The sequence below is a fragment of the Oryx dammah genome, unplaced genomic scaffold (genome assembly GCF_014754425.2).
Source record: "Oryx dammah isolate SB20612 unplaced genomic scaffold, SCBI_Odam_1.1 HiC_scaffold_19, whole genome shotgun sequence".
Taxonomy (NCBI): Eukaryota; Metazoa; Chordata; class Mammalia; order Artiodactyla; family Bovidae; genus Oryx; species Oryx dammah.
In genome coordinates this window covers 74,301,369-74,328,377 of record NW_024070203.1, presented here as the reverse complement: position 1 = coordinate 74,328,377, position 27,009 = coordinate 74,301,369, and the positions used below count along the sequence as shown (strand labels likewise).

Genomic DNA, 27,009 nt, shown 5'->3' with positions numbered 1-27,009 from the left:
ATCTTCCTGGATCAGGGATCGAACCTGTGTCTCCTGCATTGGCAGGTGAATTCTTTGCCACTGAGCTACCAGGAAAGCACCTATTTGGGGACTTTGAACAAGGACTTTATTAATTGAAGACTTCAGGCAAGAGAAAGAGGAACTGTAGGTTTGTTTTAAACTTCCTTAAAATGTACATTAAGAGAAAGTACAGTGATAGTTGCCAGGGACTGAGATGGGGGCGAGAGTGGTGGGTAAGAATGGGAAGTTAGTGTTTAATGGACACAGAGTTTCAGTTTGGGAAGATGGAAAGAGTTCTGGAGACATATGCTAGTAATGGTTGCAAGAATGCACTTAATGCCACTGAATGGTACACTTAATATGGCTAATATGATTAATTTTACATTAGTCAAGGCTATGGTTTTTCCAGTAGTCACGTATGGATGTGAGAGTTGGACTGTGAAGAAAGCTGAGTGCCGAAGAATTAATGCTTTTGAACTGTGGTGTTGGAGAAGACTCTTGAGAGTCCCTTGGACTGCAAGGAGATCCAACCAGTCCATTCTAAAGGAGATCAACCCAGGGATTTCTTTGGAAGGAATGATGCTAAAGCTGAAACTCCAGTACTTTGGCCACCTCATGTGAAGAGTTGACTCACTGGAGAAGACTTTGATGCTGGGAGGGATTGGGGGCAGGAGGAGAAGGGGACGACAGAGGATGAGATGGCTGGATGGCATCACTGACTTGATGGACGAGACTCTGAGTGAACTCCGGGAGTTGGTGATGGACAGGGAGGCCTGGCGTGCTAGGATTCATGGGGTCGCAGAGTCGGACACGACTGAGCAACTGAACTGAACTGAACTGAACTGATGTATATTTTATCACAATAAAAAGTCCCTATTTCTTAAATCTAGATATGATTCAACATGATTTCAATGAGATCTCTTCTTCTACAGAAAATGTTATGAAGGTTTGAATTTTCAGTTGGTTTGGGTTTTATTCGGATGTGACTTTGTTAAATAGAAGATTATATCTATTTTAAAATATGAAGTTAACACAGCTCCCCCAACAGGTATCACCCAACTAAAGTTAAAAGAGCCATCTACACAGTATTGAGGGCAAAACGGAATTCACATTTAAAAAAAATATTTGTTTTAATTTATTTGACCACATTGGGTTAGAGTTAGGTCTTAGTTGTGGCATGTGGCATCTAATTCCCTGACTAGGGATTGAACCCTGGCCCCCTGCATTAGGAGCAAGAGTCTTAGCCACTGGACCACCAACAAAACCCCTCACTTGTTTTTTTTTTTCATTTAAAAAGTTAGAAATTTTCTATGAGAAAAATGGAGGAAAAGGAAACACTTAACATATATTCATAATTAAAATAAGTTGTCTAAAGCAAAGGGAAAACAGGGTTATTAAACTATTATAACATCATTTGACACACACATCACTTACCTGCTCCCAAAATTTCACTAGCTTCTTGTTGTCAGATCAAATCCAGTTTGTTTTAAATTGATAAAATCTAGGTCCTTCACAGACCTACCTTATGGGTTGTATGTTTTTCCTTTTCCCCAGCTATCTTCTTGATCTCACATAAGTGAGTGTATATTTCTGTTACTAGGAAAGTATTTATGATGTTTCTCATTCAAGGGCAATCCTTTCACTCCTGGGTCATGCTAAATATTATATATCCTTTGAAGCCCAACTCAAGGTTCACTTCCCCTCCGAAGTCATCTCAATGCCATATACCTATACTTAATCTATTCACTAATCACCTACCAGAGATTTTATGCGTGGTTATTATGTGTCCAGCTCTACACTAGGCACTATGAGAACTGGTACCCAACACGGAAGATATGGTTCTAGATCTCAGCTGCCGATGCTGTCCAGCCTCCCCAGCTGGACTGTAGCCCTTTCAAAGACTAGCTGCTCCTGTGTTACCCTACTTAGCTGGGACATCCTGGGTGAGGTGGGACGTGTGCTGGTCATTGAAAGGTCTAGGTGACTGGACCACATCTGCCTGGTGTTAGTGGTGAGCAAATGAGAGACAACTGGAGGAACCTTACCAGTCCCCGCACACAAAAGAAATCTTTATACTTAGGTGCCACTATATGGAGTGAATATATATTGAATGAATACATCAAGGTGAAAATTTGAGGGGAGAAGTGATATCATCTGACTTCAAGTGCAAGTCAGCCCCGTCTGGCCACTGTGTTATGAAGAGGCTTCATCTGTATGTCTTCTTTGGAGAAATGTCTATTTAGTTCACGACTCTGTCTTCATCTTCTAGAGGGAAAACCCTCAGGATAGGTGACGTTTAAGTAAGCATGAAGAAAGTCAGAGGTATTGATTTCTCTGTGGTAGTAGAGACAGAGATTGCTTCTTTGTGTCAGGACCTAAGGACTACATTTCTGACGATTTCAAGTACTGGGTTTGACCAACATGTGGAGCTGCACACCAATGGGAGGGCTGCCATTCTGGCAGCTTTGTCAAGAGAAGAAAAGACGGCTGAATGAGCTAAATCTTACCTGGCCAAGAGAAATTTCCTAGCTTTACTATAAATCATTAGAGCAGAAAAAATAGGTTTAGAAGCATTGGAAACAGGCCAAAAAAGAGAGTCAAGGAGATAGCAGGATCTAACAATAGAAAAGTAGGCAGCGGATTAGACAGGGTAGGCATGAGAAAGAGACAGAAGCAGATAGACTAAGCAGTGACCTGGGAAAAATGGCACAAGTCCTGCTGTCCACACGAGACTCTCCTGTAGAGATGGGCCCAGCCAGCAGGAGGCAACGAGGGAGATTCCACTAACGCATACAGACTATCTCTAGATGGAGCCCACATCTCCTCCTAGAATCAGCAGTAGCCTTACTATGTAGGGTCACTCTGCCAAATTTATGAACAGGATATGTACCTAAAGCCCATTTGTAATTTAACTGGCCAACAAAGATCTGTCTAGTCAAAGCTATGGTTTTTCCAGTAGTCATATATGGATGTGAGAGTTGGACTATAAAGAAAGCTGAGCGCCGAAGAATTGATGCTTTTGAACTGAGGTGCTGGAGAAGACTCTTGAGAGTCCCTTGGACTGCAAGGAGGTCCAACTAGTCCATCCTAAAGGAAATCAGTCCTGAATATTCATTGGAAGGACTGAGGCTGAAGCTGAAACTCCAATACTTTGGCTACTTGATACGAAGAACTGACCCATTTGAAAAGACCTGATATTGGGAAAGATTGAAGGTGGGAGGAGAAGGGGACGACAGAGGATGAAATGGTTGGATGGCATCACTGACATGTGTTTGAGTAAGCCCTGGGAGTTGGTGATGGACAGGGAAGCCTAGCGTGCTGCAGTCCATGGGGTTGCAATGAGTTGAACACTACTGAGTGATTGAAATGAACTGAACTGAACTGAACTGAAATATATTTTTCTCCATAAATTATTTTAATTAGGTTAGACACTTATGCCAAATCCCCCAAACCTATTTAATCTATACGTACCCGAAGTCCACATAGGTACAGGTATTTCAGTAATTTCTAATTACCCCATACATTTCAGTTACTCTGGTTGCCTAAGAAATAATTCTAAAATATATGGACTTAAAGCAACAGCATTTTTATTTTGCACATGAATTTGTCATTTAGGGCAGGATTCCGCAGGGATCACAGTATAAAGAATCTGTCTACCAGTGCAGAAGACACAGGAGACACAGGTTCAATCCCTGGATCAGGAAGATCTCCTGGAGTAGGAAATGGCAACCCACTCTGCTATTCTTGCCTGAAAAATTACATGGACAGAAGAGGTTGGTGGTCTACAGTCCATGGGGTCTCAAAAGAGTCAGATATAACTGAGCGACTAAACATGCAACACAGCTCAGCAGAGAACTGTCCAGAGAACTGGACAGTTTCTCTCCAGTTCACTTGGCATCAGGAAGGGCAAGGGGGACCTGGGGCTGGGGCCTGGAATCCTCTGGAGGCCTGCCCACTCACACATCTGGTTGCTGATGCATGTTGTCTGGCTGAGATCTTAGCTAGAGGTGTTAGCTGAAACCTACATGTGGTCCTCTATATGGTGTGGGCTTGAGGAAGAACCAGCCAACATGGTGGCTGGTTTCCAAAGAATAGCTGAGAAAAAAAATAAACTGAATGCTTTTTAAAATCCAGCCTTGGAGGTCACCTGGCATTGTTTCCATTGTGTTCTATCAGTTGGACCAATCACAAAGCCTGTGTGGGTTCAAGAGGAAGGCAATACACTCTACCTCTTGGGGAAGATTAGCAATACTCCAGAAAAGCATGGGGGATGGATAGGGTAGATATACCTACAGGGCCATTTTTGGAGAGTATAATCTGCCACAACATGTAACATTACTTCTAGGGAAAAATACTATATGCTTGCATGCATGCTCAGTTGCTTCAGTCTTGTTTAACTCTTTGAGACCCTAGGGACTACAGCCCGTTGGGGCTCCTCTGTCCGTGGGGATTCTCCAGGCAAGAACACTGGAGTGTGTTGCCATGACTGCTTCCAGGGGATCTTCCCAACCCAGGGATTGAACATGGGTCTCCTGCATTGCAGACAGATTCTTTACCACCAGAGCCACCAGAGAAGCCCCAAAATACAACATATTTCAGCTTAAAAGGTAATACAGCGTAGTGACTCTAGAGCCAAATACCTCAAGCTCTGCTATATACTGTGTGTTATGCTGGGCAACTGGCTCAAGCTCTCCTTTCCTCAGTTTTCCTCATTTATAAAACCAGGATGTTGTGAAGGGAAAAAATAGTTATTTTGAAAAGAGCTGTCAACTACAAATTGGCACTTTCCATCTACCTCTACAAGCATTAAATCACGTGCTGCTGCAGTTGCTGACCTTCAACACCCCCAACAGGAGTTCAGGGTGGTGCCTCAGGGAAGCACTATTTTCTTTTTGGGGAAAAATGACAGAACAGGTCTTTGGATAGTTAGATATTTTCAGGAGCTGATTTTATGAGCCCAATTCTTGAATCTCCTCATATCTAGCAAAGCACTAAAATCTCTCTTGGTGACTTATGACTAGCAAAAAGCTTCATGAGACTAACAGAAACCTTATGGAAAAACATGGTTGATTGCATGTACTCTCCCTTCACCAAAATCACATATATGTTGACCTACCCACCCCACGCCCCAACCTCTTGAGAGCTATCTGAGGTGCTGTCTCTTGGGCTGCAGTCCTCATTTTGCCCCAGATAAAACCTAACTCAAAACTCTCATGTTGTGCTTTTTTTTTCTAGGTGCCAGAGCTTAGAAGACTGTCTACCTCTGTAAGTGTCAGCTGTTACCATGACATCGGGATACACCTTCTCCAGATTTGGCACTGGTACTTCCTGGTTCCTGGGGGTACACTGATGGTGGCAGCGATAGAAAATGAATCATACAGTTCACATTATTGTTACCTAACACTTGTCAGTTACCATGACAAATAAGTTGACTTCAGAATCTATGAGGTAGGTGGTACTTTAGTCGCTAGGTCGTGTCTGACTCTTGAGACCCCATTGGCTGTATCCCGCCATGCTCCTCTGTCCATAGGCTTTTCCAGGCAAGAATACTGGAGTGGGTTGCCATTTTCTTCTCCAGGGGATCTTCCTAACCCAGGGATCAAACCTGCGTCTCCTGCATTGCAGGCAGATTCTTTACTGAGCCACCAGGGAAGCCACATAAGGTAGGTACTAATTACTATTATATTAGCCAGGTAAGAAACTGTGACCTTGGTAATTTGCCCAAAGTGACTCCTATAAGTGGTAGAGATAGGATTTACCTCTAGATCAGTTTAACTAGATGGAAGGAGCCTGAATCCCTGGATTACTGTGTGGAGTGGAGCCTTTCTCCCAAATCTAATTCATGGGTGACTGAAAAAGGAACAATCCTGCATTATGCCATTGGGATTTGGGGCCATTTGTTGGAGCAGTGAACCTATCTTGACTGGGTTAGTACAGGGAAGACAGGATTGATACACTCGAGCACAACTAACTTAAGGATTTCCTTTTATAAGATGAAATGGCTCTTGCTGTTTGCATAAGGCAGGGTACGTGCCTAAAGGAGAATTATTCTCTAGGTCAGTCCCTACCAGTCTCATATCTTCTCAACTAGGAGGACAAGTAGCCTTTGGGAATAGGGCTGGGGGTACTGATGTGGAACCCTTGACACTGATATGAACAAGTGCCTGCAAATTAGGCTTGGTGATCACCAACTGAGGAATGCTTCTTCTAAGGTTTGACTCTGGTGTAAAATCCAGTGGTTCCTAGGTTGTTTGCTTGCCTCTTTTCTTTTGATTTTTTTTTTTTTTTAACCTTACAGAGAAGATTCTCTTTTTGACTACACTGGCCAGCATGGCTGTGAAGGGGAAACCTTGTTTGCGGTCGACACTTAGGTCTCTGAGCAGGTCCCCTGTATAATTAGACTGTAAGTTCCATGATGGTGGAGACCTTGTCTCTCTTGTTCACCACACTATTCACAGTGTCTAGTCTAACGCCTGGCACACAGTAGATGCTCAAAACTTACTGAATGCATGAAAGACCACAGGTTTGAATAAAAGCTCAAGCAAACAATAGTCAGAAGTTCATAAAGTACCTTGGGCTCTTTATGCCATTGGCAGCTATTACTCAAAGGCCAATGAGGGAGAAGCCCAAAACGCCTGCTATGAACTGTGGGTTCAGCAGCCACTTACTAAAATGCTTGCTGACTGAGTGATGCCCCCTCATGCTGAACCTGATCCATGGTAAAACGTGGGAAGGCATAGGATCGGATAACCACTGTGGGATGCTATTTTTTAATTTATCTCCAAGGATGTCGTAAATATGGTCGTCACAAAATTCATCGTGGTTTTAGTTGTATGAATCAGATGAAAGTCTGTGGGAGTCAGCAGAGCAGCAAGCCAAAGAATACAACACTCTTCTCAGCATTTACCTCTAATGGATGGGGTTTAAATTCATCAAAGTAAAAAAATTCTAGAACAAACCTTCAAAGAATTCATCTTTGCATAAAAGCAATATGCAGTCTGGTTTTCCTACACTCATTGGGTTCTGGAGAAGGAAATGACAACCCACGTCAGTATTCTTGCCTGGGAAATTCCATGGACAGAGGAGCCTGGTGGGCCTCAGTCTATGGGGTCACAAGGAATTCGACACGACTGGGTGACTGAGCATGCCCTCACTGGGACAGAATTCAGAAAATATGGACCATTCTCCCATTAGGACAGGCAGCAGCTGGGATATCTTGCAGACTACAGATTTCTCTTCTTGAAAATCAAATATTGAACTTTAATGTAAGTATACTATGTTTTCCATTAGTGCCAACTAAATTTTAAAGGGATGCTATGTCTCTAATTAAAGGCATTTATAGAAATATGTCCCCCAAATCCCTAAAGCTCACTACAAAAATAATAAGCACAGACTGCTTTTGGTTTACAGTATGTGGCTCCAGTGAATTTAAATATTTATCATATAATTTTTTTTATCAATGTGTTAATGAGCATTAACTTCCATGGCATCACTTCTGGAAACAATAAAAAATACTATATTTTGGAATGCTATTTCTGGTTGGATTTCCATCACAGGGCACCATTAAAATAAGGGTTGATTTCATGAAAAATAATGGCACATTCCTTTGTAAATTTGAAATTTCAAACACCAGCCATGAAAGAAGCAAACAATACAGCCTGGAGTCAGAGATTTTCAACTTTTTTCCAAGTTTTTTATCAAATTGCCACAGAGACTCAAAGTCCCCAAAGCAGGTGTTCTTTCCTAGTCCAAAGAATAAGGAATGTTTGATAAAATCCTCTTTTGTAATTCCCCTGAGAGTACATGAAGAAACATTGCTAAGCATCCATTTCAAATGTTAGGGATTTGGACTGAGTTTAAACACCAGCTTGTACATAATGTCGTAGCTCCAATTTTCTTAGGCTAGGGTGATGGTGCTGATGTAACAGAAAGGATGGCTGGGACTAAACACAGGGCTGGAAACACAATAATACATGACATCAGCCAGCTAACTGCAAAGGCACCTAGTTAGTTGGGGAGGAAAATTAGGCAGTATCTTCTGCAAATTAAGAGTGACATGGGAAATGAGGCAATTCTTATATAAGTCACTCTAAACAATAATATTAACATCTCCTATATTGTTCTTGAATATCCAATAAATCAAATAAGATTTTGCATTCAGATTACTTGGGAAGTATCAGCCAGCATTCCCTATTTCATTTTGAATGTGTCCTGTTCTAAGAACCTCTGATAGGTGAACCTGCAGGCTCTATCCAGAGTAACTGAGATTTACATTACAACTGATCAATTTACACATGTGTGTGCTTTATATCAAACTGAAAAGTGACATAAGTTCTCTAATGCTCATTTCAATGAGCACACAGAGTATCTTCTAGAATATTCCTGCAGCTACGATCAATTTCATATAACATTCTGCATTCTTCATCTGAGTACTATCACTGTTTTCTTTGACTGGATAAAAGTCCCTTTGTAAACAGCTATAGTCTTACTTCTTCGGTCCACGGCTTTAACTTGTATAAACTGTAAGTTTTCCCTCTTAACCCCTATTTAACCAAGCAGGAGGTCAGTCCAAGTATACAAGACTACTTAAGGATTAAGGAGGAAAACAAAAGAAATTTACAGTTTGGTAATTCTGTGGATACCATCCCTTTCACAGGGAAATTAGAGAATACTGTGAAATTCACACACTCAGAGAATAAAATCAGATGTGGTGGAACTGATATGAAACAGCGGTGTGGGTTTTATCCAGTGCGGTTCCAAGACCTTTCAGCATCACCAGCTTACATATCATTTAACTCAGAGGTGGATAGACTTCATAGGATCCAGGAACTTGGATGGGAAAAATACTATATCTTTAGTTTCACTAACCTCAAACTGAAATTTAGTATCTTTCAATTAAAATGTAGGCCACAAACCACCTACCACCATTCCTGTGATTTTGTTGCCAAGAGAAGTCACAAATATTCTCACATCCTATTACAGTCACTGTAGCCATCTCAAAATACCTTCTACACTCATTACTACTTCACAATTAGAGTAGTTATTATAACTCCTGCTAATTTGTTTTATTTAATAATGAATTATTAACAACACACATTTCACAATTTTTAAAAATCTGGTGAATGTATTTCAATAAAAGTAGTTTCCTTTGTAATCCTGCAGACTTTATTATGCATTTAAAAACATCACTCTAAAAAGAAACTATAGGCTTCGTCAGCCTGACAAAACGTCTACGACATCCAAAAGGTTACAGTCCCTGAAACTGAAAGTAGTTGACAGGCAACATCCAGGTTTCTAAAGTAAATCATTCCTTGCCAGTATCTTTTGAAGATGAAGCAAACTTAACCTTGAAATCAACACAGTCTCAATGCTGTAAATAGATGATTCTGATGAGAGTCCTTCCCTCCTCCCCTCTTATTTTGCCATAAGAAAAGACCTGTAGATTCTGAAGTATCTCCGCTATTATTAGAAAGGCTGCTTTCTTCTAATGATAAACTTTGTCACTGACATTTTGCCAATCAACGTTGAATTGTTTACTTATTTTGTGTTGCTGAAATCCAATCTGTTTCATTACGGCATTGAGTACAATTATCTTGTAACTCTAAAGCATATAGAGAGCATCAAGAAAATCATTGCTTCCTGGAAAAACTAGAATGATAATTCCTAATATTGAGTAAAAGAAGCAAACATCAAAGTACCCCATCAAAGATACTGCTTTTAAATGACAGTGTTGCTGGCTATTGGTCCTATTCATACTTACTGGAAGTATTGCAAATCAATGAATGTATTTCTAGGAGTGTTAAGAATATGACCTCTGAGTTATTATGAGAGAAATTAAACAATGAGATAATGCCTCAGTAGTTGTGCCTGGAGTGTAAGCACATTAGATTTTTTGGAAAATCCTCCATGGAGACTCTGGCCAAAAATAGACATATCGAATGCCAGCAAGTCAAATGAATATTCACTCATTGAAATGTATTGAGAAATTATTTGTGCACTCACAACTTATTTTTGAAGCTACATACTGTTTAAAGTATTCATCTCTAAGAGTTAAATAAAGGTGATCAGAATTCAGAAACTAATAAAGAATACAGAAAAGAACAATATTATTCTTGCATTAAATTGATATATAGCTTACATACTATAAAATATGTATTCTTGATTTAAATGGTCAAATCATTATTTTCTATTCATCAGTAGGCATATTAACTGTGCTGCTCTAAAATTTTCTTTTTTTTCCAGTTACATCTAAGATTTAGCTAGCTGGTTATAAATCTAGGCTTCAATTAACTTCAATACCAGAGGTTTTATTTGAATTACAAGCTATAAACATCATCCAACTTGTATGCAATGATAGAAAATTCAAAATTATTCAACCTGGGAAAGAAATGAACTACAGCAATGCAAATCCCCCCTCCTCCAATTTGCAGTACATATTGTTATAGGAATAGAGATAAAAAGCCTTATTAATCACAGTTATCAAATTACTCATTCAAGCATTAGAACAATTTTTGGTGACTATTTTTATCTGTGTTTGAATTAAAGTAGATCTACCTGGATAATTTAGTTTTAGGGCTATTGCTTTCTTCTCTAGGTAATTATTTCAATTTTGAAACACAAAATTAGCTTACATGATGCCTTAGTGAAGACCATCCAATGCTTTCCTTTTCACAGCTGAATTTTCAGAGGAAGATACTGCAAATGTGCACGTTTGCTCAAACAACCAAAAAGCAACTGCATGTGCACATGTCAGGGGTTCCACCCCAGCTTCCTTGGCACAGTCCAGAGTATTTTTCTCTAAACAGGAAGCTGTTGACAGTTTTCCCTGGTATTTTCAGAATATTTGATTTACTAGAAAACCCTCAACTTTTGTTTCAAACTATAACGTTCTTTACCACTGTGCCTATTGTTGCTCCTTATGAATGCTACAAACAAGACCGAGACCAAATTCTGAACTATTCTAGGCTGATTCAGAATACGGTAGCAAATATACACACACACATATATATATAAAAAGGCAAACTTAGCCACATATTGCCAAGCTGTGCTGGCGTCTTTCAACCCGAAACAATATTGAAGGGGAGATTCCTGGAATTCACCGGGGAATATCTGGCTCAAGCTGCCAAGTCTGTATCCCTAAACTATGTCACGTTAGCAAGTACCGAACAAGGGAGGCGATTATATTTTAACCTACTTCCCAGAACATGAATCCAAATTTAACCAAATGCCAGAGATTCCGCCCCAAATGAACAACTAGAAGCTGCTTCACATTTTTTTCTCTGGGTACAACGATAATTGCTCATGAAGACAAACTTGTAAGAGGTGAGAGAGAGGGGAAAGCCACTGTGATTTATAAACACGTCTTACTATTGTATATAAAGCAAACTGATTACCTCACACAGCAGAAGTGCAAGATTTAACAGTCCATGCTCCGCAGCCCCTGGGACGCAGAAGCAGCAGCGTGGAGAGCAGCGGCGGCGGCCAGCACCCACCCAGCCTCTCACAGGCCTTTGACTGTGTGGACTCAGCCACAGGCTCTGCCTCTAGCTGACGTCAAAGTCCCTGTCACATGGCCAGATGAAAGCCAAGAGAGCATTGGTTGTCGTAGCAACCACGGAACAGCTCTGAAATTATTTCAATAGGTCATCTGTCACTGTGGTGTGTATGTGTGTGTGAGTGTGTCTGTGTGCACACCCCACCACCCATCACGGACAGCTCCCCGACAACCTCAGCCCTTGAAGTGGTGACTGCAAAGTGCCTACAACTTTCCTCTTCAGGGCTGTGGGGGTCTGTTCCTTACGGTTCCCGGCAGGAAAAGGCATGCCCCTCTCGAGTCCCACTAGTCCCACTGTTACCAGCATGAAGCTCGTGGCTCTCTCTCTCTCTGTAGAACAGAAGGAAAGAACTGAGAAATTCTGGGAGTAGTATTCCAAGCTAATTAAATCTGTTTGTCAGTAAATGGAATAAAAACTGAAGCTCAAAAGGGAGCTGGAAGAAAAGATATTTTTAAAATGATCTAAGAATCCACATCCTTGTGCTGAGACCATGCTAGTCATGGCAAGACAGAGAAGAAACATGGGGTGTGGTGCCCCCGAGTCAGATCCAAGTCTGCTGAGCCTCACATCAACTAGGATGGGGAATCAGGTGGGATGTATTCGGGATCCGTATATTGTGAACTGTCTGTGCAGGAATGAATGACTGAAAGAGCTTCAGCGCAGTGCTGCTTTAAAATACTTGACACTGAAAACTTTTTTGGACTTTTACTTTAGGGGTCACCATACAGTTGCCAAATTCTCCCCTTCAAAACACTCTTGTCCACGTCCCCTCGGGACTCAGCATGGAAAAAAATGGGTAACTGTCCTCAAACACAAACCTCAGTGAAAGTCTAGGGTAGCAGAAGAAAAGGACAGCCCTGCCTGTTTCCTAACTTTAGCTTCATTTCCCTTAGGACCAGCCTCATTTACTTCTAATACCACACACAAGGGCTATTTCCCAGTTCCTTCTCCCTTTTAATTAACAGGAAGTCCATTCAATAAAATGAAATGAAATCCAGAGGAAGTTCTTCTGAAAAATACATTCAGAAAACGTATACACATTCGAAGAGGAAAGAGATTAAAAGGCAAGGAGAAAAGATTGCTCTCAAAACCTGAAGGATCTTCCCATGCTATATTTATTGGGATGTCTAGCCTGGCTTCTTTAAACAGGAAAAAAAAAGTCTAGGGTGCTACAAAATACAAGTGGAAGTTAAGCCAACTGAGCAGATTACATTTATGTCACTGCAAAAGAATGAAATTTCTTTGGTTCGAGTCAGGAATTGCTTCTAGAACAATAAGACTAATGTTCAAATTGTCTGACCATAGAATCCTCCTACCCATCTCCCTCTTCCTTTACTTCTGTCCCAGCTCCAACTGGGAGAAAAGATACATTTTTATTTGAAAAGATAGCTTCCTAATGCTATTATTAGCTATAGCACTGCAAAAGTAACATTAAAGTGTAATGCTGCAAGGAAAGCTCCCCCTTGCATTTCAGATAGTGATAGCGGGAAATTTACCTATTAGCACCAGCACCATTGGCTCATTGATTCCAAGGTCTATCTCAATGCCTCAGGAAGTTGCACCAATGGCAGATTTAGGCTGCAGTCACAATTCACAAATTTGTGCTTTGTTCCAGTGGAGGGTTCTGGTTTTCTGTCAGAAATGTACATCACAGCGATGAGGGGAGTGGGAGGAGAGGAAAGAAAGCATTTCCTTCTAGACTTTTAGGGTCCCAGGTGCTCTGAACGGCCTGCTTTAATCCACAGCTGCCTGATCAGCACTTCCTTTATGCAGACAGACTGCAGTACCACACTTTGCCTGTAGGTGATGTCCTCTGAAACAAGAAGTTACCAGTTCTAAAAATTCCTAAAATTCTGGCCTTAAATTAGTTTAAGATTTAACCAATACCCAAACTTTTTCATTTTGAATTTTCTATCACTTTTAAGACTTAGAATACTTTATTGTATACTGACTTAGGTACTCATTGTAAGTTAAAATTATCAGTGGACTGACCTTCAAAATGAAAAGTGGATTCATTCTTTTCTCTGTAGCATGCTTCCAACCTGCCATCATTGATTTACCTTTGCAAATCATCTAGAATTAGAGATTCCTCTTACAGCAAAGTAAGTTACTGGTCTTCTGCAGGGTTGAAATTGTGGTAATGATCTCTTTAGAGCTCAGTGAAAGTGTTGTTCGCTTAGTCATGTCTGATTCTTTGCGACCCCGTGGACTGTAGCCTGCTGGGGTCCTCTGTCCGTTGAATTCCCCAGGCGAGAATACTGGAGTGAATTTTCTTCTCCAGGGGATCTTTCTGACCCAAGGATTGAACCCGGGTCTCCTGCATCGCAGGCAGTTTCTTTATCATCTAGGCCACCAGAAAGTCTAAAATCGTCGTGCATGCATGCTAAGTCGCTTCAGTCATGTCAGACTTTTTGTGATGCTATGGACTCTAGCCTGGCCAGCTCCTCTGTCCATGGGATTCTCCAGGAAAGAATACTGCAGTGGGTTGCCATACCCTCCTCCAGGGGATCTTCCTGACCCAGGGATCAAACCCACGCCTCTTTTGTCTCCTGCATTGGCAGGCGGGTCCTTTACCACTAGTGCCACTTGGGAAACCCCAGGCTGCTACCAGTCTGGCTAATTAGTCCAAATGTAGCTGAAAATATCATAGGAAATACACATGAGGGCCTTCTCCAACACAATCCACCATGTTGAAGAGAATATGAGTCATTTTTTTAAACAAAAACTCACTTTTTTAGGTGAACATGATTCACTGAATTTAAAAATACCCCTTCCAAAATAGCACTGCACCATAGCTTTCACTTGCTATATGAATGCCAAAGTTGCCTATTATTAGTTTGACCACTTTGCCGGAAATAACTGGTAAATGCCATTAAACAAGCAGTCTAACTTAGGTTCACACACTTGAATTAACCGGTGGTTTAGACCATGAGTAGACAACTATAATTAGCCTTTTATTTCTAGGTAGAAATGTTGCTCTGTCACTATCTCAACATTAGTGGGAAGGCCATAGACTTTCCCACTTTTAGAAGTTTTTAGAAGCACTGGGTTCAAACCTCATCTGGGCAAGTTACTCAATGCCTACATCCTAAGGTGGTTATGAGGATTATAAAGTTAAGGTTTTCTAAAATTCTGACACCCTGCCACAGGGTAAGTGGCTCAAGGTATATGTCAATTCTTATTTATCTGTCTGATTCTGATAAGTTTACAAAGACTTTCAGGAAAAAAGATGAATCTTACTCATCTCTACAACTCTGTGGTTAGCACAGGGCCCAGAACACAACGCGTGCTCAATAAATGTTGGTGACATCTCTGTGCTCAGTCATGTTGGACTCTTTGCAACTCCATGGACTGTAGCCTGCCAGGGTCCTCTGTCCATGGGGATTCTCCAGGGAAGAATACTGGAGTGGGTTGCCATGCCCTCCTCCAGGGGATCTCCCCAACCCAGGGATCAAATCCAGGTCTCCTGCATTGCAAGAGGATTCTTTACCAGCTGAGCTACCTGGGGAAACTTCCTCTACTGGGAAATAAATGCAGAGAAAGAAATAGTTCTTTTTTTCTTTCTGCTAACAAAGGAGAGCCTCCCTTCAACCCCCCAAAAAGGCCAAGGAAGGAAGAAAAAATACTGAGTAATCATAAAATTTTCTAGCAATGAATGAGTTTAAGTAAATTTGTCAAGTAAATCAAATTTATCCCTATTAAATCATGTTTACTAAAAGTGCACAGAAGCTATATACTGATGTATTTTATGGCTATTGCTGTTGATATTGGGTAATCTTTTACATTAACTGATCAGTTGAGCACCCACTATATCTGGAGTATCTTTCTAAGTGCTATAGGTGTATTAAATCATTCATTATAGTAACTATGAGGTAGGAGGTATTCTTTTCCACATTTCAAAACTAAAGAAACTTAAGCATAGAGCAGTTAAATAACTTGCCTGTCTAGTACATGGCAGAGTCAGTATCTACACCCAGGAAACCTAGCTCCATAGATTTTGGAGATAATTTACATTTGATATATTTTTGAAAAGCATTGGATTATTTCTTGTGGCTATTTTATACTTGGGGGTTGTTTTATTTTTAATTTCTTATGAATGGGGGAAGCCCAACTGATCTTTTTTGCACTTGAGAATTCTGCTTATCTTAATTTAGCTTTGGCCTAAGGAGTAATATGGGCTTCCCTGGTGGTTCAGACAGTAAAGAATCTGCCTTCAATGAAGGAAACACAGGTTCAATCCCTGGGTCAGGAAGACCACCTGGAGAAGGGAATGGCTACCCACTCCAGTATTCTTGCCTGGAGAATCCCCATGGACAGAGCAGCCCGGCGGCCTACAGTCCACGGGGTCACAAAGAGCTGGACACAACTGAGTGACTAACACACACACCAAAGGAGTCATATGCCAAGAAAACTTAATCCAGAAGACCTGACTCAAGGAAAATGGGCAAAGTAACATACTGAAAATATCCCGAATAAAATCACCCAAATTATTATAGTCTTAACCAAAGCAAATATTTGGGTCTCACAGGCTTCAGTAATTTTTGTTTCACAATATAAAGGAGTTTTTTGTGTTCAAACTAATATCTTCACCGAGATAATAACGGGTAGATTTTTTTTTTAAGTGACTGGAAGGCATCAAAGAGCAAAAAGGGCAGCAAAATCTTTAAGTACCAAGATCTCAGATAAAAAGAAAATACATTGATATAAGCCCAACAATCTCCACATCATCTGTTATGTTTTCCCTCAAGTGCTACAGGACTCCTAGCATTCTCAAAACTGGAGAGACAAACTTTGTGTATCTTGATTGTATTAATGTTAATATCCTGGTTGTAACACTCTACTAGAGCTTTGCAAGATATTACCTTTAGGTGGAAAGCGAAGAGAGAGCATATGGGTTCTTCCTGTATTGTTGCTCACAACTGCATGAGAATCTACACTTATCTCAAAATAAAAGTTTAATTAAAAAATTTTAAATGAAAGTGACATAAGACATTTCGGTCAAAAACTGAGGGTATTGTTTCAATATGGTTACATACATTTCTGAAGCATTGTTTAAGCAGAAGAAAAATGATCCTAGATGGAAATACAGAGATATAGAAAGGGCAGATATATGAATTTAAATGAATACTAACTTTATAAACCCCAATGTATTATAGGGGTTAACATGTGTATAGATTCAAAATATAGGGCAACATTAGCACAAAAGGTAAGAGAAGATGAGAATCAAAGTTTTCTAAAATTCTTATATTCTGGTCAAAATTCTAATTAATGTGCATACATGCTAAGTCAATTCAGTCATGTTAAATTCTTTGCGACCCCATGGACTGTAGCCTGCCGGGCTCCTCTGTCCATGGAATTCTCCAGGCAAGAATACTGGAGTGGGTTGCCAAGCCCTCCTCCAGGGGATCTTCCTGACCCAGGGATAGAACCCACATTTCATTGCATTGGCAGGTGGATTCTTTACCACTAGTGCCATCTGGGAAGCCCATCCTAATTAATAATAGTCTCTAATAAGGTAAGGTGCACAATGTAATCCTTGTAGTATCCATTAAAAGATTAACAAAAAGGATGTTTAGCTAACAAACTAATACAGCAGGAAAATAACTTTAAAAATTACTTGATTCCCAAAAGAAGAAAAAAAAAAAAAAGGTGGGAGAGAAGAGAAAATGATAGGATAAATAGGAAGAAATAGTAACATTGAAGAGTTGATCATAAACACACTTCAATAATTATTATGATTGCTATAATATATAAACTGACTAAATATTCCAGTTAAAAAGCAACAAACATCAGACTATATTAGTACAAAAATTCTAACTTTTTACTCCACATATTTACTCAATAACTTATAGAATAAGTAACAAAAGAAGGTAAAGATAAAGAATATTTTAATGATGCAATTAATTGATGCAGTTAATTGACAACACATGATGAATGATAATCTTAAAAATTACAAAATACACAACTTTTCCTCTCAAATATATTTAACAGTATTGACTATATGCTGGCCACAGGAGTTTTTTCCAACACATTATAAATTATCAAAATCACAGAGTATACTCTTTGTACACAGGGGAATAAAGCTAGGACTCAATATTAAAAAGATGAATAGAAAATCTCTAAATGGAAACCAAGCAATACATTTTGAAATAATCCATGAATTAAAAAGACTTACATTCCAATGTAGAAATATTTTGAACTGAACAACAAAAATGTAATATACCAAAATTTACATGCACTAACCCTGGTGGTTCAGATGGTAAAGAATCTGCCTGCAATGCAGGAGACCTAGGTTCGTTCTCTGGGTCGAGAAGATCCCCTGGAGAAGGGCATGGCAACCCACCCCAGTATTCTTGCCTAGGAAACCCCGTGAACAGAGGAGCCTGGTGGGCCACACAGTCCATGGGGTTGCAAAGAGTCGGACACGACTGAATGATCAAGACTCTCTCTCTCAGAACCATAATTGTCTTTGCTGTCAGACACTCTTGCACATTAATAAACCTGACTTTTACAAATCATCAAGGATTAAGGATTATATTCTTTCTTACTGCCAAGAATTAAAGAAATAGACTCTAAAGCATGAGGAATCTAGATGCTTTCTTGTGGTGCTTGTGTTGAAATGCAATTCCTATAAAGAAGACTATGGCATCAGTCCTGAAATTTATCTGCAACCACAAGTCAAACATTTTGCTGAGTTTTGGTCCAAAATGTGAACATCAAGGATTCCTGGTGCATTGCGATCGAAAGTGTATGAACTTTGGAATCGGGTACACTCAGATTTAATTGTGGGCTCCCCAAATATGACTTTTCATCTCTGTGACTTTGGACAACTTACTTAACCTTTCTGAGTCTTCATTTGATTATCTGTGAAACAGCGATAACTAATGACCTTGCAGGGTGGTATAAAGAGTGATGCTCAAGTTTAGTAGTGCCTCTGAAATAGCTAAAGAGAGAGCTAAACTTCACAATTAAGAATAATAATTAAGAAATGTGCTAATTAGGGTCCATTTTACCCTAAGTTTATGCTGTCTAAAGAATACTTACATGAAGTGATTTCTGATTTTCATGGAATTCCTTAGTAAGTAAATTACAATAACTCTTAATATCAAGAGAACTATGAATTTGCATTTATATTTTCATAGTCTATATTTCCACTTAATAGCATTTCAGTTCAGTTCAGTCGCTCAGTCGTGTCTGACTCTTTGCGACCCCATGAGTCGCAGCACGCCAGGCCTCCCTGACCATCACCAACTCCCGGAGTTCACTCAAACTCACGTCCTTTGAGTCGGTGATGCCATCAGGCCATCTCACCCTCTGTCATCCCCTTCTCCTCCTGCCCCCAATCCCTCCCAGTATCAGAGTCTTTTCTAATGAGTCAACTTCGCATGGGTTTAGTGACAGTTAAAAACCATAGTATAGAATCATAGTTAGCCTATTAAGTTATTCATTTTATATAAAAGAGGGAAAATAGGATTAAACTTGCCATTAGCTTCTCTTCTAAAAAATCCATCCCTAAAAACGCCTGCATCACATACTTCAAAAATGGCAAATTTCTAGTTCTTTTATTAATGTGAAAACTCTTCCATAATAACCCTCACACAGACTTAATAGAAAACAAATGTTTTAACAATGTAAAAGATGTGAATCTTGCTTTAATAAAATCAAATGTATATAAATCCTAATGTACAAAATAATTAATAGGACATTCAAAGCATAACTACCTTCCCTGGTGAATATAAAAGGCAATTCAGTTATGGAAAGGGGGCTTCCCTGGTGGTTCAGACAGTAAAGAATCCGCCTGCAATGCAGGAGACCCGGGTTCAATCCCTGGGTCGGAAGAACCCCTGGAGAAGGGAATGGCTACCCACTCCAGTATTCTTGCCTGGAGGACAGAGGAGCCTGGCGGACTATAGTCCATGGGGTCGCAAAGAGTCAGACAAAAGAACAATTTATTACAACTTTTCAAAAAGACATTTGTCTCAAGGAGACTGCCATCTTCTTGACGTTTGCTCTAATAGGCTACTGATTTCAGATATCATGTTTGGGCAACATGATTAATGCTCTCCTCCCCTGCTCCTGAGGTGTCCCTGCTTTAATCCCAGAAAACTCTGAACTTGTTATCCTATGTGTCAGTGGTGAATTAAGGTTGCCAATCAGCTCACTTTAATATAGGGAGATTATTCTGGAATATCTAGTGACACCAATGTAATTATGAAGATCCTTAAAAGTGGAAGAGAAAGGTAGAAAGATAGCAGCATGGAAAGTTCTTGGCCCAATGTTGCTGGCTTTGCGGATGGAGAAAGGGCCATGAATCAATCAATCTTCCTTTAGGAGCTGGGAAAGGAAAGGAAATGGCTACATCTGAATGTTTGCATCCTCCTAAAATCTGTATGTTGAGAAACTAACCATTAATGTAATAGTATTAGGAAGTAGAGTCTTTGGGGATTGTTTAGGTCTTGAGAGTGGAACCTTCATGAATGGTATGAGGTGCTTATAAAAGAGGTCCCAGAGAGCTTGCTTGGCCCTTCCACCACATGAGGACACAATGAGAAATCTACGACCTAGAAAAGGACCTTCACCTGATCGTGATAGCACCCTGATCTTGGACTTCCAGGCTCCAGAACTGTGAGCAATAAATTTCTGTTATTTATTAGCCAGCTGGCTTATGGTATTTTTGTTATAGCAGCCTGAATGGACTAAGAGAAGTGAATCCACTCATAGAGCCTATAAAAGGGAACACAGCCCTGCCTACATCTTGAGTATAGCCTAGTGAGACCCACTTAGATTTCTGACCTCCAGAACTGATAGATAATAAACATGTATTGTTTTAGCCACTAAGATGGGGATAATTTTTCATAGCAGCAATAGGAAACTAATACAGGCAACAGGTGTGTACTGGGCATGTCTCCCAAGCGTAACTTTGCAGGAGAAATGAAGATGAATCCAGCCTCAAGCAGCTAGTAGGGCAGAGAAAGGGAGAAAGCAAATATCCCAAGAGAAGCACAGCAAAGTACTACAGAGCTTCAGCAGGGTGAACTGTCGTTCCCAGCTAGGAGCAAACCCACTACCAGAAAATCTATGGCAATATCTTCACATCCTACATTACCGAAGGCCAAGGGCTGCTCTACCGTCAAGTCCTCTGATTTCAGAATTTCCGTCTATAAAAGGCCTTCAATTGCAGTAACAATATTTTCAAGGACTGGGTTGACATGTAAGTCAAAGAATGTGCTAAACAGCAAGCAAGAAAAGAAAGTGAGGGATCACACTGCTGTCTTGCTGTCACCTACAGTAAGATGTAACTCAGGATTGCAGGAAAGAGGGTATTCTCTGGCTGAGTGGAATGGGATGGTTTTGGTTTTTATAAAAACTTCTAATTTTCTATTCATGGGAAATAGATGGGGAAACAGTACAAACAGTGTCAGACTTTATTTTGGGGGGCTCCAAAATCACTGCAGATGGTGACTGCAGCCATGAAGTTAAAAGACGCTTACTCCTTGGAAGAAAAGTTATGACCAACCTAGATAGTATATTCAAAAACACAGACATTACTTGCCGACTAAGGTCCATCTAGTCAAGGCTATGGCTTTTCCAGTGGTCATGTATGGATGTGAGAGTTGGACTGTGAAGAAGGCTGAGCACCGAAGAATTGATGCTTTTGAACTGTGGTGTTGGAGAAGACTCTTGAGAGTCCCTTGGACGGCAAGGAGATCCAACCAGTCCATTCTGAAGGAGATCAACCCTGGGATTTCGTTGGAAGGAATGATGCTAAAGCTGAAACTCCAGTACTTTGGCCACCTCATGCGAAGAGTTGACTCATTGGAAAAGACACTGATGCTGGGAGGGATTGGGGGCAGGAGGAGAAGGGGACGACCCAGGATGAGATGGCCGGATGGCATCATGGACTCGATGGACGCGACTCTGAGTGAACTCCGGGAGTTGGTGATGGACAGGGAGGCCTGGTGTGCTGCGATTCATAGGGTCGCAAAGAGTTGGACACGACTGAGCGACTGAACTGAACTGAACTGATTGGGATATAGCTGATTAACAATGTGGTGATAGTTTCAGGTGAACAGTGAAGGGACTCAGCCACACATACACATGTATCCATTCTCCTCCAGACTCTCCTCCCCTCCAGACTGCCGCATAACATTAAGTAGCGATCTCTGTGCTATACAGCAGGTCCTTGTTGGTTATCCATTTTAGATATAGCAGTGTGTACCTGTCCATTGGAATGGGGTGTTTTATATCCAAAGCTATCCTGGAGGTCTGTCCTGTTAAACCTGCCTTGAGGATGTTTTAATTTCCTGTACTCTTATCTGTGGAAAGCAAAAATAGTTTTCATATATTTTGATACCAACCAAAGAACCAAAAGTAAGATCTCTCTGAAGGGGCAGTGTGATCACTGAAATGGTGCTGCATAGAGACCCCAGGGATATGGCTCCTGACCACCAGGACCCAAAACAGCCTGAGAGTTAAGCTCATTGCCAGAGCTTTTAGGGCCTTGATTTTTTTTTTTAACATGGAAAATGAGATGTTCAGTGACTGAGTTTCCCATAGTGTACAGTTGTCAGCATCCTCAGGGCTCCGTCATGAAATCAGTAACCTCACCAAATAGAAGTGAGAGCGCACACTGCTGGGTAAACTTGTGCCAGGGCTGGAGGGACTCAGAGAACTTCCTGGAGCAGCAAGATTTGACATTGGCCTTTTCTCCAAGAAATTTTGTTATGAGGAATTTCACCATGAAACATTCAATTGCCAGTAAAGAGAGCTTAAACGGGAATGGGAGTAGAGAAGCAATTTGGCAGAGGGCAGGGAGATTGAGGCGGCCCTCCCCAAAGGACGAGAATCATGAAGTCAAGATGAAACGAAGATTCCTGACTCATTGAGGCTGTTCGCTTGGGAATGAGTAACAGTGGAACCTTCTAAACAAGGATGAGGGGCTTGGAGTATGAGTCCTACAGCACGAGTCCCCAGCTGAGTATCTGAGCTCCGCAGGCCTCTCCAGTTCCTCCAGACTCCTTGGGGACTATGAGCACCTCAATAGCAAATGAATAACTTCTCTTTTTGCCTCACCAGCTTGAATGGATTTTCGATCTTTTGAAGCCACTGAGCTCTAACATAAAAAAAAAAAAAGCATATCTTTGTCCTTCACAGAATTAGTGTCACTGATTCCTCAAAATGGAAAAGACTTTTTATCTAGATTCACTGATATCTGGCCTAGATATCCATGATATCTGCATCCATTCGCTCAGTCATTCACTTTCACTCACTTTATTCACCTAACAATCTTCAATGAGTGCTCTCTCTGTGTGTCCCAGGAACAGCAATGAATAAGAAAGACTCGGACTTTGGTCTCCTGGAGTTTATAGTTATTGAATAATTACAACCTTCAGTAAATAATAAGTGATACAGAAGGAGAGCTACCTGGTGCCCGCTACGGACGACCTAACACAGTCTGGGAGTCCACAGAAAAGGTCTCAGAAGATATGACCCTTGAGTGAAGAAGAGTGAGTCGTTGAGGAGCTGGGAGCAAGTCAGTTCATTGAGCAGAGAAAAAAGTGGGTTTAAAACCTCTGAGATGAGAGGGTGCATGGCATGTTTTAGAAACTGAAAAAGAGGCCAGGATGCAAAGCACTAAGAGAAGCAAGTGGCACACGATGAGTGAGCCAGCCGTGCGCAGTTTATGGAGGGCTTTGTAGATCTGTGTAACCAGGTAATGGTTAACAGGTGGCAGACTGGGTCCTAGGTTCATCTGAGCTCTAATACAAAGACCGATGAAATATTTCTAAAGTAATGTTTGTTTTTTTTTTAACTCCTGATTCTGAAGGTATACAGAGTATGATTATGCAGAGTATGTATCTTCTATTGGCACAAAAAGCCCTATGCAAATGGTCCCCAGGTTACATATCATCAAGCAACCATCCTCAACAGATCTGTTAATCCGCAGACACTAGACAGCTTTAGAATGCCTCTAATTATAGGATTTGTCCAGACTGAGCCCCAGAAAAGTCTCAGGATTAGGCTTCAGGGTAAAAATCTGTCCATTACACAGAGGACCCCACACTCTTCCCTGTATTTCAGCTGGTGGCCCATTTTTCCTGCATGAAAATGTAGACTTGGAGATAATCGAGTGACTATACTCAAAAAAAGTGAAATCACTCAGTCGTGTCCAATTCTTTGTGACCCCATGGACTGTAGCCCACCAGGCTCCTCCATCCATGGGATTTTCCAGGCAAGACTACTGGAGTGGATTGTCATTTCCTTCTCCAGGGGATCTTCCTGACCCAGGGATTGAACCTGGGTCTCCTGCATTGCAGGCAGATGCTTTACTGTCTAAGCCACCAGGAAAAACATCTGATAAACTACATTTGCACATTCCTGGTCTCTTTGTGGCCTGGTCTCCAGAAAGTCTCTGTCCATTTCAAAATCAGAAGATGCTGTTTTCATCATTCAACCATAGAAGCTCTGAGGATGTCCCCACCTCTCTCCCCACTGCCAGCAGCTCCAATTCCTTGGTCAAGCTCAAACAGCACTTCTAATAAGGATTCATGTACCAGGATAGAAGAGCTTGCCCAGTGGCTCAGTAGTAAGGAATCCACCTGCCAATGCAGGAGACCTGGATTTGATCCCTGGATTGGGAAGATGCCTTGGAGAAGGAAATGGCAACTCAGTATTCTTGCCTGGAAAATTCTAGGGACAGAGAAGCCTGGTGGGCTACAGTAGATAGAGTTGCAAAAGAGTTGGACACAACTTAGTGACTAAACAACAGCCAGGATGGAAGCATCTTGTTCTTCTTCCTGGGAAGGCTCTGCAAGGAGGCTCTAAGGAACCAACCTTTCCCTCCAAGCTGGAGTGGCAAGTGGACGAGCCCCGCAAAGCCTGGGCAGTGCTTAATTAAGATGCCATCCTTTTGGCAGTTAATTGGCAGATTGTTTTTAGAGTTCATGCCTTAGAATTTGTACTTTCCGGATTGTCATTTTATTTCCCAGCCACCCACATTAAAAGAAAAGTCTCTTTTGCCTGTCTTTGCAGTTCCAAAGCCTAATAATAATCACGGTTTCAGCCTCTTGCCTTGAGTTTCTGACAGCATAAATAATGCAGGTGCACCGAAATAAAATGTAGCTCTGCTGGCTTTTACTTCTTTAGCCAATCAGCTATCAAAAAAAAAAAAAATGTAAAGAGACTGAATTGATAGAAAGATGCATTTTACTGTCCAGCTGCCAAGAGGGCATTGCCTACAAAGAGGATTTCAGAATAATAACCCTAAAGAGAGGAGGTTCAGAGCGTCCCATTCACTGCAGCCGCAGCCTGAAAGACACATTGTTCCTGACAGGTCAGGTGGAAGACCCCTCCCGTGAATGCGGCACTCTGAGGAAATGCTAAGCCATCCCATTTTTTAAAAGACCCTCTGACATCAGAAATTTCAACCATGATTTGGTTCTCAGGGAGCGATCTCATATCCTCACAGGTGTGGGATAATCAGGCATCTAAGAACAGCAGCTTCTCCAAAAACAGCTCCGGAAAGGATGAAGATACAATTGGTCCATTTAGAATCTGTGCGGTGGACTCCCAGGCTTAACGCTTGCATTCTGAGAGCTGTGGCAGAGAAATGCAGCTTTCTAGCTGACGGAAAGAGGAGGATCTCTGATAGGAGGACTTAACCCCTGGGGGCATCGGGACAGAGAAATACATTTTCTAAAATGTCACTCTATAAAACATTATAAAGGGAAATGCTCCAAAATAACACATTCACTCATTCCATTATCCTGCTTAAGAACTTTACCCCATTTTTTTCTCATGCTCTCTTCTAACCTTTAATGTTGACAGGAAAAAAATAACCATAGTTACGATGATAATATTTAGGTAGGATTCTTTTAGGGGGGCTTGTTTTGCATTTGGCATTGTGCTGAGTGCTTCATGTGAATTAACTCATTTGATTTTTCAATAGCCCCATGAGGTAAGTACCATATAGACGTGAGGACACTGAGTTTAGAAGAGTGACTGTCCCTTACCTGAGATACCTGATTTAATCCGTGGAGTCAGATAATTCACACAAGAGCTGGCACTCAAATCCAGAAGCCAAAGATTTTCCCTTTTTTTCATTAATTATGGGCTGATGAATACTTTTTAAAGCCTTCAAAGCCTCCATATTTATCCTTTTCAGTTGCTATATAAATTCTAATGAAATGATGTGCCATAGTATATTTAATATTGATTCTCTGATTGTTACAGTTTGCTTGCTTCTAGATCTTCTCTATTATAAATAGCAACATATAAACATCTAAGACATGGGTTCGATTCCTGTGTGGGGAAGATCTCCTGGAGGAGGTCATGGCAATCCACTCCAGTATTCTTGCCTGGAGAATCCCATGGACAGAGGGGCCTGGCAGGCTATGGTCCACAGGGTCACAAATGTTAGTGTATACTGACCCTTGACCTTCAAACTTCTCCAAAACAATACACTTGAAAATATGCAGTCAGTATTTGAATTATCTACATTAGCACCAGCTTTCTAACGCTTTTGTAGCAGGAAGTGGCAAACACCCAGGTACTTGGGAAGCAGAACCAAACAGGGACATTTTAATCCTCAAGTGTATAGAAAATTCATAGCAAGTAAATCTGCAAGTGAAATTCCCAAGGAGAGTTTTGTAGCGGAAGTGAATAACACATGTGCAAGTACACGAACATGAGCATACACACATACGAAGTGATTTATCCACTACCGTACACTGGTGTCCCCCTGAAATTCATATGTTGAAATTCTAACCCCCGATGGATAGTGTTAGGAGGTGGAGATTTGCGGAAGTGAAAAGGTTACGAGGGCAGAGCCCTCAAGAATAGGATTAGGGCTCTACTGAAAGAAGTTCTGAAGAGATCCTCCTCCCTTCTACTACGTGACAGTCCGAGAAGGCAACCATCTGTGAACCAGGAAGTTGACCCGCACTAGACACCAACATACCGGCACCCTGACCTTAGATCTTCTAGGCACTAGTCTGGGAGGAATACATTTTTGCTATTTTTAAGCTATGGTATTCTGTTATACTTTGGTCACCTGATGTGAAGAACTGACTCATTGGCAAAGACCCTGATGCTGGGAATGATTGAAGGCAGGAGGAGAAGGGGACGACAGAGGATGAGATGGCCGGATAGCATCACCAACTCGATGGACCTGAGTTTGCGCAAACTCTGGGAGCTGGTGATGGACAGGGAGGCCTGGCATGTTGCAGTCCGTGGGTCGCAAAGAGTCGGACGTGACAGAGCAACTGAACCGAACTGAACACATGTGGAAGAGAGTATAGAAAAATTAGTAAACTTCCCAGGTCACATTTATTTTCTTATTTCTCATTTACAAATCTTAAAAAAAATCATTTAATATATTTTTATTGCAATCTGATGAAACTGATTGTTATTTTTTAATATTTATTTATTTAGATGGTAAAGAATATGCCTGCAA

The 27,009-nt window shown here is 41.0% G+C and overlaps 1 protein-coding gene across 1 annotated transcript in view; it reads right to left on the bottom strand.

Annotated features, from left to right (window-relative positions):
• NCALD (neurocalcin delta) overlaps positions 1-11,525 on the bottom strand; it is a 90,789-nt gene extending 79,264 nt beyond the window's left edge. Inside the window, exon 1 of the mRNA XM_040261982.1 lies at positions 11,398-11,525. The gene's annotated coding sequence lies outside the window, so the exon portion shown is untranslated. The remainder of the gene's footprint in view (positions 1-11,397) is intronic.
• Between the last annotated feature and the right edge of the window lie 15,484 nt (positions 11,526-27,009).